This window comes from Mustela nivalis (assembly GCF_964662115.1).
Source record: "Mustela nivalis genome assembly, chromosome: 11".
NCBI classification, from domain to species: domain Eukaryota; kingdom Metazoa; phylum Chordata; class Mammalia; order Carnivora; family Mustelidae; genus Mustela; species Mustela nivalis.
Genome location: NC_139030.1, coordinates 44,881,045 through 44,900,464, shown reverse-complemented (window position 1 = coordinate 44,900,464; position 19,420 = coordinate 44,881,045). Strand labels below are relative to the sequence as shown.

Below are 19,420 nucleotides of genomic sequence, written 5' to 3'. Positions count from 1 at the left end.
TTATACCTATTGCACACTGTTACATTTATTTGTGTGATGATCTGATTAGTGTCTGTGTCTCCTCTAGACAGCGGACCAACGAGCGGGGAGTCAGTACCTGTTTCTACTCACCGCTGCATGCTCCGTTTCTTGACCGGAACCTGCCATTATTGTAGTCATTCAGTTGGTAGGGGCTCATGAGTGAATGACGAAATGTAAAGCCTAATTCAGTGATTAGGGTAGAAGATCGCCCTGGATAATGTCATGTGGGGTTAGAGTGAGGTGTGACTTCCAGTCACCCCGAGTACCTTGCAGGGTACCCAGTTTATAGCAATAAATGTGTTTGTCATCGACTAAATCATGCACGGATGAGGCTATCACTTTTATAAAAGTCCACCTTCTTGTGTGGCTTAATGAGTGGAATGGTAATAGATCCTCCCCAGGTCATCTTTGGAGAAAACACTGAGTCTGCATGTCTATTCAGAAGCCTGGCCACCTACCCGCCAAACAAATCCTCCCTTTTCCAATGCTGAGCAGTTCTTGCAGTGGCCAGCAGGTGGCAACAGTAGGCTATTTAAGTGGCCGCCGAGCAACCGAGGCCCTCTGGCTGGGACCACTGCCTGGGCTGGCGTCCTGCCTGCTGTCTCTGGGCTCTGTGGGGACCATCAACCGGAAATGCCCTGCAGGCCAGCCTGGCGGGCTCCTTCCCTGGAGGCAGGCTGCTCGGGTACATTCTCAGGGACCCTAGACCAGTGGTCTCCCCTCAGGAGTGTCAAGAAAGAGGGGTCAGTTCTCAGCCCCTGAGAGAGTCCAACTCTGCATTTCCATGTTACAGGATTTGCATTTTCAAGGAACTCTGTGCTGGACAGCTCAAGAGCCAAAAAGCTGCATTTGAAAATCCAGACTTCTTCAGGCTCCCAGATTTTATCTGTTCGCATCAAGAGACCTGCTTCTGTCATTGTCTTAGTCTGTCTGAAATTATCAGTTTATGTTAATTCTTTTTTTTTTTTTTTTTCCCCAGCCCAGTTCAGTGCCAGGTGCACAGGCTGGGTTTTTTTTTTTTTTTTTTTTTTAAAGATTTATTTATTTGACAGGCAGAGCACACAAGCAGGGAGAGCAGCAGGCAGAGGGAGTGGGAGAAGGAGGCTCCCCAATGAGCAGGGAGCCCCCAACACAGGGCTCAATCCCAGTACCCCAGAATCATGACTTGAGCCAAAGGCAGACACCAAACCGACTGAGCCACCCAGGCACCCCCAGCTGATACTTTCATCCAATCGTGCTGGATCATCAGATTATGTAAATGCCTCTGAGGACCTACCACTGGTAGTCTACCAGTCTGTGGTAGGTCCTCAGAGGCATTTACGTAATCTGACCATGGTCCATTCACCATGGGTCTACCCCGTCTTGCTGCTGCTTTTTTCCAGTGGAAGGGATGAATTTGCCCTCATTCACCTTTACTCTCTCCTTGGTTCCCTTGAGATTAATGATAGGAAGGAAATTCCATTTGTGGAGAACCCAGTGTGTACCAGTTCCCTGGCACAGCAACCTAGTGGGTGTCTTGTCATGGTGGCCAAGACCACTTAGTTTATAAGTAGTGGAGCTTTCCAGAACAAGAGTCTGCTGTTTCTGATTCTAGTCACGTTGCTCCGTCTGCACACTTTTAGTCCAAAGTATGCTCCAAGAAGCCCCTCGGAGGTGGCCACAAGCGAAGGGAAGGAGGGGAGAAGGTGGGAGGCTCAGTCAGTTAAGCAGCTGCCTTCGGCTCAGGTCATGATTCCAGGGTCCTCAGATGGAGCCCCACATCGGACTCCTTGCTCAGTGCAAAGCCTGCTTCTCCCTCTTCCTCTGCCTACAGCTTGTCTTGCTTATGGTCTCTCTGTCAAATGGATAAATAAAATCTTTAAAAATAAATAAAAGAAAAGCTTAAGAAAACAAAAGGAATGCTTAAGTGAAAGATTTTATAAACATATAGAGTATAAGAAGAAATAAACATCTGAGAATCCTCTCGCAGCACACGTCATCTTGGGTCATTCTGACACCGCAGAGTCACGGCCAAGTGTGAGCGATGGCTGTGAGACAAAGCAAAGCTTGCGGGAACTGAAGCAGGGCCTTGACCCCTGAAGTTCCGGGGTCTAGCCACTTGACTGCTTCTGTGGCAAAATTCTTCTGCAGCCGGCTTCTCGTTCTGAGACACAAAAACAACGGGAGGGATACAGATTCTAACGTGTACCCCTGCCCCTGCCTGGAATGAGGGGCGTGTTTTGAATTTTGTCACACAGCTACTGGATAACTACAATTGGAAGGAAAACTGAAGAAGCCTGGGAGGCCAGGCTGAAGGACAGATGAACAGAGGCAGAGAAAATAGGGAGTGGGAGAGAAGGCTCAGGCTGGGTCTCTGGAGCATAAGGGGAAACAGAATCGAGAGAGCCCATCAGAGAACCAGGCATCAAGAGACAGGGGCAAACAGTATCTTTAAGGAGTTTGCTGGGTATTTAAAACACACTCCTACCTTTGGCATTTTCTCAAGAGACAGAAAAATTTGAATTGTTTTCAATTATATTTTTCTGCAGGTCTGAACAAGTGCCAAGACTAGACCATGTAGGATCCTGGGTTTACACCGGTTATGTAAGCAAACCAGTTTTTGCTGTGATCTGGGAGAGTCAAAACCATGAATGTTTTTCAGCTTCCATTTTGTCAGCTGCTTGAGTTTCTATTCTGAGAGGTGCTAACTGTTAAACATTGTTATTCACTTGTGTTCCCTAAATAACTTTTAATTAGTTTTAATTGGGACCAAGAATGTTCTGCTATTGACACAGTGACAGGAATTATAAAAAATAAACTAATAAAGAATTCACTTCAGAAAAAACTTGCACTAATATTACAGTATTGTATAATGTCTATCTCAGCAGAGACATGGCTTTACATTTTTAAATTTCATTTTTTGATTATTTTCCTCAAAGCCACGATCCTTTTGGTAAAATAGGTTACCTACACATTATTTTTCACCTTGCATTTGCATGCATTTTTCACTATGGAAATTTTCTGTTTTTTTCAGTGGAATGAATGCACTGGTGCAAGAAATGTGATCAGGTCAGTAACTGTATGTAGCCTTCGAAACCTTCTGTTTTGCTGGGTTTTGACTGTATTTATCACATAGTGAAAAATGGGAGCAATAATCCTTTCACCTTAAAAATTGTCAAAGAAGGGGCGCCTGGGTGGCACAGTGAATTAAGTGTCTGAATCTTGGTTTTGGTGCTCGCTTTGGCAGCACATATACTGAATCTTGGTTTTGGTTCCAGTTGTGATCTCAGGGTCTTGAAATGGAGTCCTGTGTCAGGCTTCATACTCAGCAGGGAATCTGCTTGAGATTCTCTCTTTCTCTCTCCTCCCTCTGCTCCTCCCCCTGCTTGTGCTCGCGCTCTCTCTCTCTCTGTCAAATAAATACCTCTTTTAATAAAATAAAATAAAATTTGCCAAAGAGAAGTTTGTGATGCCTCTCAGAATATCGTAAGGCAGACAATATAAGGAATTCAAAAATAGCGTTGGAGGGGTGCCTGGGTGGCTCAGTGAGTTGAGCCACTGCCTTTGGCTCAGGTCATGGTCCCAGAGTCCTGGGATCCAGCCCCGCATCGGGCTCCGGTGGGAAGCCTGCTTCCTCCTGTCTCTCTGCCTGCCTCTCTACCTACTTGTGATCTCTGTCTGTCAAATAAATAAATAAAATATTAAAAAAAAATAGTGCTGGAATTTTTCAATCAGGTCCTCCCTCTTTCCTCAATTGTCCCCTAATCATTGGGGCACGATTCTAACAAAGCCTCAGACATCCCTTTGTCTAAAAAGCGGCCCACTATCAAAGAGCTAGTAATCTTGGGGTCAGCCCTTTGTCTTTTCCAAAGTGAGTAAAACCTTCTGAGTCCTGCAGGGTAAAAATCTGGCAAAAATCAAAGAGAATTTCTGATACACCAGTGAAATACACCACGAGGCTTCTGCCTATGACACGAATCCAAAACATCCTCTGGTCTAGTTCAAAAACCGATAAAGACATTAACGAGCAGGTTTCTTTAGTGAAAGCAGGCTTATGATATGGGAAGTTAAATCTCCACGTGTAGTGACCGATGGTTATCTCGTTTCCAGACTCATTTTCATTATCTTCTTAAGTACTTCTTAATTTGGTTTTGGGACCATTTAGCTAATTAGACATGAGCAGCATGGCCTTGTGTGTTCCTGCACCACAGACGGAATTATTTAGTATTCTGTAGTTCATTGACAGACAGTTGGGATGCTCTTGAACGTTTCAGGAGTCTTACCTTATCTTTTTGTTATAGAGGCCTTGGGACAAATTAAAGCATTGGTCAGCCTCATTGCTAGCTAGCTAGACTTTTAAAGATTGGCTAGCCAAGACTGAATTCTATTCAAGCACTGTTTTATCTGTCATACTAACTTTAAGGACATTAGCCTGTTGCGTGGCCACAATCGGTACTGTTTAAGTTGCCGACATCTATGTGTTTGTTCTATGTGCTGACCTAAGGTGTTAGTGGTTCTGCCTCATTTGTCACAATTCTGGGCACATTAGAGGGACTTCAGGGCGGGTAGCTGGAGCTCCCAGATAGATATGTGCATCTGCCTGGAACTTCAATTTTACTTGAAGACTTGGAGGAAAAAAAAATTAATTTAACCATTTATTTAATGTGCTGCCAATTCTTTATTTAATTTGCTGTGAAGCAAAAATATTATGCATTAGTTATGTTATGACTAAAACCCAAATGTTGACTAATACTTACAGTGATAGAATAACAACTTGTAAACCAAGAAGTGTGTCTGTTTAGCTGTCAGAATTCCAGCCAGAAGCCAGCCGGTGATGCTGAGGAAAAAACAGGTTGACATTGGTCCTGGGAGGGTGATGGGATGTGACCCCACCAAGCCACCAGGTGAGGCAGAAACTCTAAGGACTATCGGAAGAAGGAAAAGAAAACCTCTAATTCGAGGGAACGGGACCTATCCTGTTAGGTGAGATCCTGAAAATCCTGCACCAGCTGAATGTGGGCGGAGCCATTAAGGAAGTTTCCTCCTCCCTCAGCAAAGACTGCACTGGGCAGGAGCTCTCTGAGGTAAAAAGACCTGGCCTGGCCATGGCACCTCCCACCTCTCAGTGCCTGAGGCTTTACCTTGAATGAAGACCAGGCTTTAGCACCTCCTGCTCCTCCCCGGCCTGCCTACTGTGGGCAACGCAGCCTTGCTCAGGTCCTGTCCTAGCCATGAGCGAGCTCCCGCCGTTGGACTAGTCCAGGCTTTGAGTGCCTGTCTTCATGTGGCCCTCTCCCAGGACTGCGGACTGGGTCCAACCAATGAAGAATTTAAAGCAAGATTTTTCTGTGAAAATAAATACAAATGCAAAATTCACGTAGGTGTCTTGAGCTGCAAGAGCTCAGCGGTGATAGGTGCTGTCACCCTGTCTTTGAGCAGTTCCTCGGCCCCCTGGGGATGCGTTCACCCTCCTCTGCCATTGGAGTGTCACCAGGAGACAGGTTGGAGAAGCCCCGCTCTGAGAAACGTCACTACCGGGTGAAGGAGCCAGCCCACGTGTGACGTCCTCCCTCAGAATAGGAGATAGTGCTCTTCAGAGGGCATGTGGACATTCCATACAGTTCCAGACACCTGGCCTCCTAACTGAACGGGATGCAATGCCTTTATCCCCCCTTCCTAATCCGTGCGAAATGTCCGAGGAATAAAACCAGTTTTTTGTTTCTTAATGGGCTCGTACAATGTGCCAATTTTGTACAGACTGCTTTTTTCTGTTTTTTTTTGCAAAATTGTTTTCAGAAGCATTTAAAATTATTTATGTTGCCTGTTTTTCATTTCAAGAAAGACGCTGGGGATCCTGAGCTCAGAGGGCATGAGGTGGGGTCCGGGGGCCTCCCAGCTTCGACGTCATGCTTGTACCGCTGCCCCCCGAGCCCTCGGCTCCATGCTCCTCCTGGCCCCTGCAGACTTGGAGGAGCCTTTCTGAGCATGACGCCCTAACTCTGGAGGGGTCTGTGGATGATAGGGAGGAGGCCCCTCCTTGTCCTCGACAAACAACAGCCGTCCCATTATCTGGCCTTTTCTTTACTCCTGCCCCGAGAGCTTTCAGGATACATCTGAAAGCTGAAATCTGAGTGGGAAGAAATGTACCATAAGGGGTCCCTAATTTGAGATCTGACTGTGACAGCCTGGTTCCAGCCAGGCCAGTTCTAGGTCTAATTCAATGAATTCTGAGTTAAGTTTTGAAGGATCTGACCCTTCCCAGATAGTCCCTCAAGCTCTGCCTCTTAAAAAGAAAATTTCTCGGAGACCAAGTCTTGGCGTGTGTTCCCTAGAGAATAACTGGCAAGTTTGGAGGCTTGTTCTGGATCTGTTTCTATTCTGGCAGCTAATTAGTGTGTTGGTTAGGAGGCTCCTGTGCGTTTGTTAGAACTGTCACCTTGAGAGCATGTTTGCGGGGTCCTGGCTCTGAGGCCAACACCCCCGCTTCCCAGTCACACAGGACTTACGTGTCCCTTTTGCCCTAAACCAGAGCCTTCTCTCGTACCGTATGCATGAGCCCTGATACCTTGCAGATGGAAATTCATCCCTGACATGAAGAGAGACCGTCTGCCACCTCCCAGATGGCTTAGGGAGGGCAAAGAAAGATTCAGGGGAAGTAAGCTAAGAGAGTGAGACCAAGGGAATCCAGTTGGGTTAATTCTAAGGGACACATCAGGGAGTTTCCTGGGAGTGTGGCATGAATCACTAATAGGGGACTTGGTATCAGGGGAAATAACCCATGCCTTTAAGGAGGAGAGGCTGAAAGAAAAAGCTGGCTGCCTAGGGGTCGGGGTGGTGCGTATGGGTGTGGTGTGGGGGCTGGAGATGTGGTGAGGGCAGGGAGCTGGAGGGACCAAGCAAACGTGGACTGAGGAGAACACGCAGAGAGCAGGCCGTGCTGGCTCTCCAAAGACCTGTGACATCCCACGTCTATCGTGTCCTGCATTTTCTCCCACTTCAAATAAAGTAACTCTTCCCCTGGAGGAGAGCGGGACGCGGGCGTGCCCTCTTGCTCTCTGGGCCACCCCCGGGGAGAAGAAGGCGAGCACAACTTGCTTGCAGGCACAGATTCTCATGTTCGAGTTTTAAAGCTCAGTTTCCTCACCCCAAAATTACACGTGGCATGTTCACGGCGTGCCTTTGTGCTCTCTGGATCGGCCCTTCCGAAAGCCAGGCTCTTCTCCAAAAATCCACTCGGGCAGGAGGTCAAGGGAGGGCCCAACGCTCCCCCCAGCTAATGATAAAATTCCGAAGCGCAGCTCTCCCAGCGTCACCCAGAAAGAACCCAGAACTGGCCGTCTGGCTCTGACAACGGCAGCATATGTCCCCACCCAGGCCGCGCACCTTGTCTGAGCATCAGCTCCGTCCCCGGCCAGCAGAAGGACTCGCTTGGCCTGGCCTGGGCAGATGGTGCCCGGTCCGCCATGCCGCCCAGGCACTTCTCCACTGTCGCTGGCCGGCTGCTCGGCGGCCCAGCCCACTCCCAGGCCCCCCGCACCCCCGCCCGCCGCCCCGGAGCCACAGCCTTGCCCCTTGCCCCAGTGACAGGGCTGTGGTTTGCCGCTTCTGACAGATTCTTCTCCGACAGGCAAGATGAAAGGCAGGAAACGTGCAGTTCCAGTTCCCACAGAGGAGCGGCTTGGCCGCACCGTGTGGCATTTACAGTCCCGTCATGGGCTCTTGGAGGCCGACCTCAGGCCAGGGGTGCTGCTGGGCCTCCTGGAGCCCCTCCTCACCAGCGGCTGACCCTGCCTTGCCCACTCTCGCCACCGCCTACAACTGAAGCCATCTCCTCAGAAGGCCGCTGCCCCAGGGACCCCCTCCTGCCCAGAGGGGCCTGTCTCAGAGAGACCCCACTTCCTCCTCGGCCACGTCCAGGCCCTGGTGGCCTGTTTCTGAGCCATTAAGTGGAACTTTCCCTGCTTTTCCATTTCTCTGTGAACAGGAAAGTGCCTCCAGCTCTTCCAGGCAGAGGACTGGAAACCCCCAGTCTTCAAAAAAAAAAGTGAGAGATTGACCCACTAAGACCCAAAGCAAAAGGAGGGGAAAAAAAAAAAGGCAAGGCCTCACTGTGATCTCTGAGTGACCAGTGGCCCTTCGCGCAATCACCCCAGTCGGCTAGAGGATTCTTCTATAAACACACCATCTTTCCCACAAGACATAAGTAAGCACCGCTTCCACCCACGCTCAGGATGTTAGAACATTGGAAGAATGATTTGTTCTGGACCAAAAAAAGAACTTGCAGGAAGAATTCCATTTCTCTTCCTCCAGGTGTGTGCCACGTGGCTGTGTTCTGGGGCTAGTGGGGGCCGTAAGTGTCCGTTTCCTGGCTTTGGTGCAGTTAAGCCAAACCCTCCATCGTTTGGCAGTAGGAAGAGCATGTGCGCGTTCCATTTCCTCAGGGACGATTTTTTTTAAAGTGGCTGGAACGCACCTGATCTCATTCAGCTGTGTTCCACGGGAAAGAGGCAACTGGAAAGTACAGTAAAGCCGGCTCACGCGGTGCCCAGATAGACCTTCCACTTCTTGTTCAACAGCAGCCACTGAAGACAGGTGCTCAGGGACAATAATGTCCTCTGGTGCCTTTGTCTGGGCCAGCTCATTAAGGTAGAGACCACCTCAGTGCTGACAGGACAACCCCTGCCCGTGCGTTCCAGGAGAACATAATTGACTACAAAACCTTTTTTCGATGTCACCACTGCCAGATACAAACCCAATTAGCAGCAGAGTTAACTCAGATGAATCCTGGGAACAAGGAACTCGCACGTTCTACAGCTAATCAGACCCCTGGAATGATGACACGTCGGGATGTTGCCAGGAAGCTGGGATCCTGGGCACCCCAGGGGGCTGCACTCATACAGAGCCCTCATGTTCATGGAAGGCACAGCCTTCGGGGACTAACAATCACAGCCTGGCTTCTGTCTGCTCAAGGTTTCCGCATGTGGGAGTGTCAATTACATTCTGCTCCATGTGGAGGCTTTTCTCCTTCCCCTTTGCCATGTGCTGTGCTCGGTTAGTCTAGTAGGAGGGGTCTACTCCAACCTGGGGCTGGCAGAGAGCATTTGGAAAGAAGCAGGTTGGAAGTTTCTGGAATCAGAGCCCCAGAGGCCTGGGGAATCAGCCCAAGTTCCACCTATAAACGGCAGAAACCAACTGGCTGATTTAAGCAGAAGCAGGTGTGTTGCATGGCGATGGGGTGGCTCAGGATTCTAGAAGGTCTGCAGAGTGAGCCAAAGAAGGTAGAGGCATGAGGGTCTGCCCAGCCAGGCCCATAGGCGACACCATAAGCCCAGTCCTGTGGGGACTGGGCACCTCCACGGGGACAGGGAGGCATCACAACCCCTCCAGGGACCGCTAGGGCTGGACCTGGTCACAGGGCCTGGAACAGCTGCCTTTGAGCTTGTGCAGGCCCAGGACTCCCTCCCACCTCCTACCCACCACAGTGCTCCGCAGTCCTGCCCCCTCACAGCTCTGGCTCCTCACTCAAGCCTGGGGGTAATACACAGCCACACACCTGAGTTCGATGCAGATTCTTCCAATTTCCAGAAGGGAAATTACTGACTGCTTTTTTTTTTTTTTTTTTTTTTAATTCTCCACGGGCTCTAATGAAGATGAAAGGAGACAATGTCCCTATCCTCAGAGGTTCCGCTCCTGTCCTATATACACCCTTGGCTTTGTTCCAAACCTGACATTCTACTTGGTGGATATCCAGACTGTTGACATTTATTTCAACAACCCCCTCATAGGAGCTGTGAGGCAATACCATACGTCCCATTGCTCTGCAGAAAGCTTGGAGGGGGTCAGGGTGAACTAGCAGCTAACTAGGTGGCCAAGGCCAAGGTGAGAACTGGTTAGAAAATGCTAAGCACCTGCCAAGATTCTCAGGCCCAGCACATGAAACAGCTTCAGCTGGGGTCTGGAGCTCCCACGAGGAGCAGGAGAACCTCCCCAGCCCAGGAGATGGTCTCAGAGACAGGATGGAGCCCTGGAAGCAGATTTCCTCCTCCAGCAAGGTAGGAAGCAAACGGAGTGGGCTGGAGGACGCTGGGAGATTTGGAAAGATTATAACTAGACTTCTCTGTTTATCTTCTCCCTAGCTCTGCAGCCGGTCTGCAGTTAGGATAAATTCAGCACAGGAGGAAGAGGCAGCATTTCCTCCCCCTCTCTCCTCCCATTTTAGGTGAGAGGAGGAGGTGGCATGGGGGATAGAGAAGGATCTGGGGTGCTCGCCAGCTGGTGCTGTGCTGGGCGAAACAGAGGGAGCTGACTCTGCACCCCCGCAGTGTGGAGCCCCCTCTCTTTTATCCTTGTCCCCAACGCCTTGGAAATCAGGGTGGTCTCAGGTGTGGGGGGGCTAGGTAGCCCCCCACATGGTATGATCCAAGGGTCCTTATAGGCGGTGCACCCACGCAGCGCCCCACAAACCTGGCTTAAGACATGCAGCCCCTCGTGGGGGCTGCATTTTGGGGGGACAGCCTTGCTTTCAGAAGGGCCCGGTTGAAATGCAGTTGTGTTGCCTGAGAACAGTACGTGTGAACAGGGCTGGTCATCAGATCACCCAGGGCTGGGCTGTGGGGCAGTTCTAAGGATGGGAGCCCGAGAGACAGATACTAGAGAGGGGGTGTACAGAGGGCGTGCAGGGGTGCACCTGCTCCTGCTCCTGCTCCATGTGCAGGGGTTGCAAAGGGCTCCTGGGTGACAAGGAGGGTTAGAATGAGTGGGGAGTGAGGGACTGGCCACTGGGAGAATCAGAAGCGGGCCTCCTGACCCCACCTCTCTGTAGCACAGGGAAGAAGCTGGATCCAGCTCTCCTGTTAACACCTCTCCCAAGAGCCTGGACCTCAGCAGCAGATGCCTCCTGGGCTGCGTGTTGGCTCCAGGGGCAGTTAGGCAGAACCATAGCAATTGTTTCCATTACCAGTGGTTTGCTTTTACATTTGGTTCAAGGCCTTGTAGCTATGGAGACGAGATGCTCTGTCTCAACTTGTGTTTTGTCCTGTGCGTTTTAGGAACCATACAAGGGGCTATCACCCCTGGCCTGGGAAAACAGTCCCTGGGCTTGCTTCGGAGACGGTCACTTTGAGCTGCAGGGTCTGGGCTGTGAGAGCCTTAATGCGGCTTCTTGCCCCGATGGTAAAACTCTAGTTACAGGGTCAGTTACTGCTCAGAAATTTCTGCCCTTGGTCTTTCTGTGGTTTGAGCCATACTGCTTATCATGGTGAAGGTCAGGTTGGGCTTGGTTTTGCTTCCCACGTGTACTTCTGCTTTGTGGCTAAGGGGAGAAACAAAATCCGCCACCTACTATTTGACAAATGAGGCTGGTCCCTTAGTCCTTTCGGCTCCTTCTTGGGAAGTGTGAGATTTGGTTATTCTCTGAGTACTGAATGGACAGGAGGATCCCTCTCAAGAGGCCTTATTTTGGTATTTTTGTTTTCTTTTTTTGCTATCCTCTTTTGATGAAGACGTTACACACAAACGAGTATCACATTATAGGTACAGACGCATCTGCAGATATGTTCATAGTGACCTGGTGATGGGAAGCAGATGATTTTTTTTCTTTATGTTCTGTGATTTCTAGGTCTCTGCATTGAGACTATCTACTCTTGCTGTTAGAGGAAGAAGGCAACAAAAATATGCGTTCATGGGGCGCCTGGGTGGCTCAGTGGTTTGGGCTGCTGCCTTCGGCTTGGGTCATGATCTCAGGGTCCTGGGATCGAGCCCCGCATCGGGCTCTCTGCTCCGCAGGAAGCCTGCTTCCCCCCATCTCTCTCTCTGCCTGCCTCTCTGCCTACTTGTGATCTCTGTCTGTCAAATAAATAAATCTTTAAAAGAAAAAAATATGCGTTCATAAAGAGAACAAATTTCGATTTTCAAATAACATGTACCGTAGGATTATTTTTCCCTAAAATTAAATTAAATTAAAATTAAATTAAAAAACCTGTGCGTACCTACCTGTCCACCCCTCCACCCACCCCTCCACCTATCCTTCCGTCCATAGAATGATGCTGACTTTTTTGGTGATACTTATTTCTGGTTGGTGAGATTTTCAAAAGCCTTTGTTTGTTTTCTTCTTTGTACTTACCTCCATTGCTTGAAACTGGTAATAATGAGGTGCTTTTTAAAAATAGTGCAGTCTCTCTGCTTTACACCCGGGGTGAGACCCAGCCGCAGAGCTCAAGTGAGCTCTCCCAGCTGGTAAGGCCAAGTGAGATCTTGACCTTCCGCCCTGGCTCCCCTGGTCGCATGGAGCCCACTGGTGGCAGCCCTGGTCAGGGCAGGTGCACAGCTCGGTGGGGAGCAAAGAGGGAGCTTGCAGATGACACCTGGGCCCTGTCGAAACTCACAGGGCCTTTAATGTATGTTTTATCACCAGCTGGCTGGGTCTGTAGCTGACTAGGGCTCTGTGGTTCACGGCTCCGGGGGTACAACAAGCACCTGGGGGCTTCCCCCACCCCTGGGATTCTTACTCATGCACTATGTCTCTCCTTCTCCTAACACCCCCGAACTGGAGTAGGGGCTCCTGTGGAAACATCTCCAAGGGCTTCCTTGGAGGTTGAAGGTTGGTACATTCAAAGATGTCTGTTGAACAGTTTTAACTCTAGTAGAAGAGGTCTAGGAGGTCCTCCTTGCCTGTGAATTTGCAGAGCATTTGCTGAATGTTGCAGAGCTGGGATGCAGAAACACTTTGTCACTTGGGGGAAAAATGTGGATGATACAGCCACCTAGGAAAACAGGTCATTCGTCAGCTCGTAAGAGGTCAAGATCTATGGACACAGTGACCTAGCAATCCGGCTCCTATACACGTGCTAGGCTTTCAGAGACGTAGAAGAACGAGCATAAGTATCTTCATCCTAATAGCCCCGAACTGGAAATCACAGACTGTCCCTCAGCATTTATAGCACATATGCCTTAAATAAGCTGAGCTGTGCAGCACACTGGGACGCTAGAGTCTGTACAGATGGGCCAACTCTCGCTTGGTGTAAGGACATGGGTGTAAGTAACACAGTCAAGTGAGGCAAATCCTAAAAGAAGGTGTACAGCATTATTTCACTCGTGCACAGTTCAAACTAAATCCTGCTTTTTAGGGCCGTGTAGGAAAGTGGTAAACATATGAAAAAAAAATCAAGAAAAAAGCTATTAATAAATTCAGGATAGGTTTGCCCCCGGGTTGGGGGGAAGGAGAAGAGTCAGAACTGGCCTGGGTTCCAGAGTGGAAGGGGTCCTTGAGGTGCCATTGAGTGTTCTCCCTCTCAGGGGTAGGTGGCAAGGATGTTTGCTTTATAATTATTGATTAAACCATTCACTTAAATTTCATATGCTTCTCTGAGCATGTTCTGTTTCACAACAAAAGTGTTAAAAAGATAAAAAGCAAAATGTAGCAAAGGGCTCTTCCAGCCTCCACATCTAGAAATGGCCTCTTCTGTTACCCATAAGCTTCCTTTATTTCAGCGACCCAAAGTAGCCTCTTTGGCCAAGTCTCTGACCAGGGTCAGAAATCAATAGGCCCTCATTTACCAAGATCTACTAGGAGCTTAGTCTGGAACCAGATCCTGGTGAGGGTCAGGAGGGGACCTGTGCTGTCCCTGAGAGGACAAGTCATTGGAAATAATGGTGGAAAACACTAGAGCAAGCTATAGACTCGTAGTGCTGGGGAGGTCCTTAGGAGGAGGTGGTCTGTGAAGGGACGTGGAGAGCCAAGGAGGGTGTCCAGATAAAGGAAAGGATGTTGTGAAGGTGGTGGGAAATCACGGTGTATCAAGGAGGCTGACGAGGGCCACCCAGGTCTCCAGTGGAAGCCAAGTACTGTGGGTTTGACCGGGTGGCTCAGGACGGTTTGGAAGACCAGGAAGATGAGGTTTTCCCCCACCCCACCTTGTTGTTAATCTGTCAGCCAATCAGTAGATCATTATTCTGCCACCCCAGACACATTAAAGTCTAAAGAGTCAACAGAAGAGAATTGAACTAAGGAAGACTTGCAGAAAGCCTTGGAGAAACATAGATGAGTGAGTGTGAGAGAATTAGCAAAGACTGTGATGCCCATGGCCAAGCTCCCTTGGAAAACAATCCTCAGCTGCCCCAGGAAGGCCACTGATCCTAAGTCCACGAAGGCTCACTGTGGAAAATAGCACAACACTCCTCCAAAAACTTGAACACAGGATTGCCATGGGCTCCCGCAAGTCCACTTCTGGGTAGATACCTACAAAACCCAAACTAGGGACCCAAGCAGATATCTGTACACCTGTGTTTGCAGGAGCATTATTCACAATAGTCCAAGGTGAAAACAAGCCAAGTGTCTGTCAGCAGATGAATGGATAAATAAAATGTTGTATGTACATAAAAGCAATATTATCCAGCCTTCAAAAGGACCGGAGTGTTGGTATAGGCTTCAGCGCGCATAACCCTTGAGGACATTCTACTAAACAAGACAAGGCAGTCGTGAAATGACAACTCTTGCAAGAGTCCACTTACTGAAGTACCTCCCGTTGGCCAATTCCTAGAGACAGAAACTGGAATGGTGGTTGCCTGGGACTCGGGGAGATAGGGTGACAGGGAGCCATTGTTTGGTGCGTGGGCGGTTTTTGTTTGGCATGACAAAAAAGTTGTGGAAATAGTGGTGAAGGTTGCACAACCTTGTGAGTGTACTTAATGTCACAGAATTATATATTTAAGATGATGAAAATGATACATTTTGTGTGTATTTTACCATCTGCCAGAAAAAAGTTCACAGGGGCTATTATGGATGGAATGTGTCCCCCCAAATTCCTATGTTGAAATCCTAGCCCCACTGTAATGGCATTATGAGGTAGGACCTGTGGAAGTGAATTAGGTCATGAGAACAGAGCCTTTCTGAATGGCATTAGTGCTCTATTCGGGTGAGACCAGAGAACGAACTTCCTCTCTCTTCCGTGTGAGGATCCAAGAAGACCATCATCTGTACACCTGGAAGCAGGTGCTGACCAGATGCCAGGTCCGTTGTCACCTCGATCCTGGACCCCCCAGCCTCCAGAAGGGTGAGGAAGTAATGTTTGTTGTGTCAGCCACCCAGTGACGGCACTTTGTTTCAGGGGTCTAACCCGGCTAAGACCGGCTCACGAGATTGTTCCTGCATGTTGTACTAGAGGAGAGAGCCAGGGCTGTGGAGTCTTTTACTGAACAGCAGGGAAGGTGGAAAACAACATGAAAGTTCCTCACTGAAGACCGCAGCAGAGGAAAGTGCTGTCCCTGGCCTATCTCTAGAGCTGCTCCCACTCTCCCGCATGCAACCTTGGAAACGCCCCCGGGAACCCTTAGGAACCCAGGCGGACCTTGCTGCTTCCTGAAAAGGAGCCCCGTGCCTTCCTTCCCACCTTCATGCCTAAACAAAAGCTGAACCCCGAATTCCACCCAAGGAGCTGTCCCCTGGAAAATTACTTTCCCTAATGCTTCTTGGGATGTGGGAGCCCACCCTGGATGCGATTTGAAAAAGAAAAGGAATTTTAAAAGCGAAAGATGCCGCAGTATGTTTACATATACACAATGGAAAATTTGCTCTTACTCAGCTTGAACAGAAAACCTTCTATCCCCATGGCAACCAGATTTCACCGTGACCATGCATCTCTGCCAGGTTACCTCCCCCCTCATTCGTCTGCCTGAGCTCCTCAACCCCTGGGGGAAGCAACGTGGGCCCCAGACGATCTCACGCCCTGCAGTCCTCCCACGGCCCCGGACTGCTGGCTGGGGACTCTGTTCGCATCTGTGAGGGGCCTTCCCAGAGACCCATCTAACCTGGGGCAGCGGGGGACTCTGGGGCATTGTGAGCCCGTGGCCAACTCCAGGGTTCAGAGCCCTGGGGGGAGTGGATGGAATTCAGAACCTGTCTGTGCTGCTGACCAGAAAATCCACCCCTGGTTAATCACAAGACCCTCAGGTCCTGCTCTCAGTAGAAACTCAGGTGACAACTAGACCCTTAACGCTTTATTCCCTCAAACACAGAGTTTCTATCATCTTCGCTTGTGATCTCTCAGAACAAGGACTTCCTTCGGTGCATTTTCTGAGTGCCATTTCAGAGAGCGGTTTGGGGACAGCTGACCTGCGATGAACCCATGATTCCCTCCCTCGGGGACCGGCTGGAGGTCTCTCTCGCCTGCAGGCGCCCTCCCCTGCTGCACACACAAGGGAAGCCTTACAGGAGGACAGGAGGGTTGGGTAGAAAAGAAAGCCCACAGTTCTGACATCTCCGGGCCCCCAGCCCCTGGCTGACCACATTCTCTTCTCTCCTGCAATATGGTTTATAATCAACAGGTTCTGCTTTTAGATTCCAGGCCTGAGGACTTCCCCCCCACACAACCCCGTAGAAAGCTGTGCCCGCTCCAAGAGCCAATTCAGTGTGTTTGTCCTTTGGATCATATTGGATTGGGGGCCAGGCATTTGGCACAAGGAAAACACACATGAAAGCAAGCAGCTAGCTTTGTTGTTCGCAGACCGCATGGGTTTTCTGCCCTTCACCACTTTTCCTTGCCTTTGAGCTGCTCTACAGTGTGGGGGTGGGAAGACGTGCTTCCTGACTGAGTTTCCCTGCATCTTGGGCTAAAGCTGGCCTAGGCCAGGTCTCTGCCAGGCCACCCCGAGGCTTCTCAAAGCCCCACTGTCCAGCAGTGCAGGGGCCTTGGGCATTCATTCCTTGTGAGAAATCCTTAGCTCCCCCTCAGAATGACCTTCTACCAAACACTTTGTCTCCCACTATCATAAAGTTGGAAAAAGAAGAAAGAACAGTGGTTCATGGGGGTGTAGGCAAGAAAAAAAAAACTTTGGCATAATCCAAATTCAACTCAGTAGACTTGGAGTGGGATGGGCATTGTGGGATGAAAACCTCTGACTTCCCTCTGCAGAGAGACAGCTATGTAATCTGAGAAGCGAGCTGTGGTATAGGGGAGATCACATGGGGCAAGGATGGGGGGGCAGGAGGAGCAGTGTCCTGGGAGCCCAGACCCTAGCCCAAGTGTTGTTAGGTAAGGCTTGGCTTGTCTGCACTTTTTTTTTTTTTAAGTAAGATGAAGCTTCTTCCCCTTAACAGCTCTGTGTTATCTTGCTCTGCCCAGCTAGAGCTCTAAGGATTCAAGTCTGTCTTCAGATGTTTCCTCTTAATCACTATAATTAATATTAATGGTGATTAATTTTTAATGAGGACATATCAAGGAGCATGCTGGCAAAATGTCCACTGGTAATTTGAATTTTGTGAGGCCAATCGCCCTCTTTGCTTGGCCACCTGCTTCACAGTCAATGCCTTGGCTCCTGGAATTCTCTGATAATTTATTAGTTTCTTCTCCCAGATCTGGGAAAAAAGCAGGGTTTTCCAGGAAGTCAGGCTCCCCAACTGATGTATCCTCCCACCTCTGAGAGGGCTGTGAAGGGACCAGCTGGGGATTTCCTGGGTTCCTTCAGTGACGTCACCAGGAACAGGAACTGTTCTCTGGCAAGCACTCACTGAGGCTCATGCTAGGCTGTGTGCACCTGCTCCAGTGGCTTTGGGAATCCCGGCAGGAGGGTGTCCTGACTCCTCCCACTCTGACAAAGGGAGTAGATGCCCTCCACACAGACCAGTGGATTCTAATAAAGTTTTCGTCACTGATCATGCAGAAATGATTCATGATGTGGAAACTCCCCTCCCCAGTGCAGCCGGTCCAGCACAGAAGCCCTGATGTGGGGGAAGACACTTCGCCAATCCCCTGGTTGTACAGTGCCTGTCACTCACCATTAGCTTCACGGTTATACTTCATATACTTAGTACTCCTTAATTTCTCTTAAATCATTCATGCCCAAATCAATGTTTTAAAAGCTGATGTTAAGGGGGGAAATGTTCTTAGAGGAGTTAGTAAGTTTGCAGAAAATCCAAGGCTTCCTATGCACAAGTTGCTTGTTTGCTTTATATCCTAAAATTTTATTTTTTTCATGCAAAATTTTCGGAAACGTTATCCTCATCTGATTGCAATCATCATGAAGGTGGAACTGGTCTATAGGACTTCCCAAATTTACTTAACTACCGTAGAGCACTGAAATCTCTGTTCAGATTCCTGATGTTATCTGCCTGCCTGTGACTAATGCAAAACCAAGTTCATTGTAACTCAAGGTGGTAGCAGAGCAGATCGATGGTAGCAGGCTCGCAGAGGAGGGTTTGGGGGTTGTTGGATTTGTAGGCTCTGGATTCAGTGGTTACCACGTGTCTTTCAAGGTGGGATACATATGGTAGTACAAGGCTGGTGAACACAGCAAGGATCTGGTAGGGGGTCTTGATGGGTAAGCTGCTGTTTGATAGGCTGGCTGTTTGCCCAGATGAACAGCCCTTTATCTCAGGTTAATTGATCTGCAGAAACTTCTGGAGCAAGCAGTCTCCGCTTCCTTGGGCAGAGGTCTCCTGGAACAAACAGCTGAGTCGTGTTGACACAGTGGTCACAACTCTCAGACCTTCTGGCTGGGTTAGGCTGAGGCAGATTGTGTCGAAGTTCTCAGAACAATCTCCATTTCTTACATTTTGTGCAAAGGCTAGTCTCATCAGGGGCAGGCCAGCAACTGAAATCCTTGAAGTGATTCAACACAGTTCATGTTAGAGCCCATCTCCTTTTTCTGCCTTGACATCTAATTCAGGTTAAGCTATGCAATGTAGAATAATATTTGAGTAGGCAAAGGAAGAATTGAGGACACAGTCAGGCTTAGGTCATAAACGAGGAGGGTGAGACCCTGAAGGGATTTTGAAGTAGATTTTGGTCAGCTGTATCTCTGTTTTCATTTGTCCTGAGGTATTTTTTTATTTTTATTTTTTAAAATTTCTTCGTTGATCCCCTGGTTGTACAGTAGCGTGTGATTTAATCCCTGCATATTTGTGAATTTTCTAGTTTTCCTGTAGTTGATTTCTAGTTTTATGTCATCCTGGTGAGAAAAGAGGCTTGATATGATTTCAGTCTTATTAAGTTTATTAGGAGTTGTTTTGTGGCCTGACATACGTCCTTCCTGGAGAAGGTTCCACCGTACTTGAGAAGAAGGTATGGGCTGCTGTCTTGGGGGGGGGGGGTGTTCCATGCATCTGTGACGTCCTTCTGGTTCTGTATCGTGTAAGGCTGAGGTTTCCGTCCTGAGTTTTGGTTTGGATGGTGTACCCATTGGTGAAAGTGGGGTATTAAAGTCCCCGAGGATTCCTGTGTCGCTGTTTCTCCCTTTAGCTTTGTTAATATTTGCTTTATACGGTTAGGTGTTCCTATGCTGTGTGCATAAATATTTACGGATGTTATATCCTCCTGTTGGATTAACCCCTTTATCATTATGCGGTGCCCTTCTTTGTCTCATATCACAGTCTGCTTGAGTCTGTTCTGTTTGATGTAAATATAGCTGCTCCGCCTTCTCTGTCTCT

At 49.0% G+C, this 19,420-nt stretch overlaps 1 long non-coding RNA gene across 1 annotated transcript in view; it reads left to right on the top strand.

Annotated features, from left to right (window-relative positions):
• Positions 1-9,930: 9,930 nt before the first annotated feature.
• The window catches only part of LOC309843797, a 63,000-nt gene continuing 53,510 nt past the window's right edge, over positions 9,931-19,420 (top strand). The window contains exon 1 of the long non-coding RNA XR_014300341.1: positions 9,931-10,052. This is a non-coding gene — a long non-coding RNA (uncharacterized lncRNA). The remainder of the gene's footprint in view (positions 10,053-19,420) is intronic.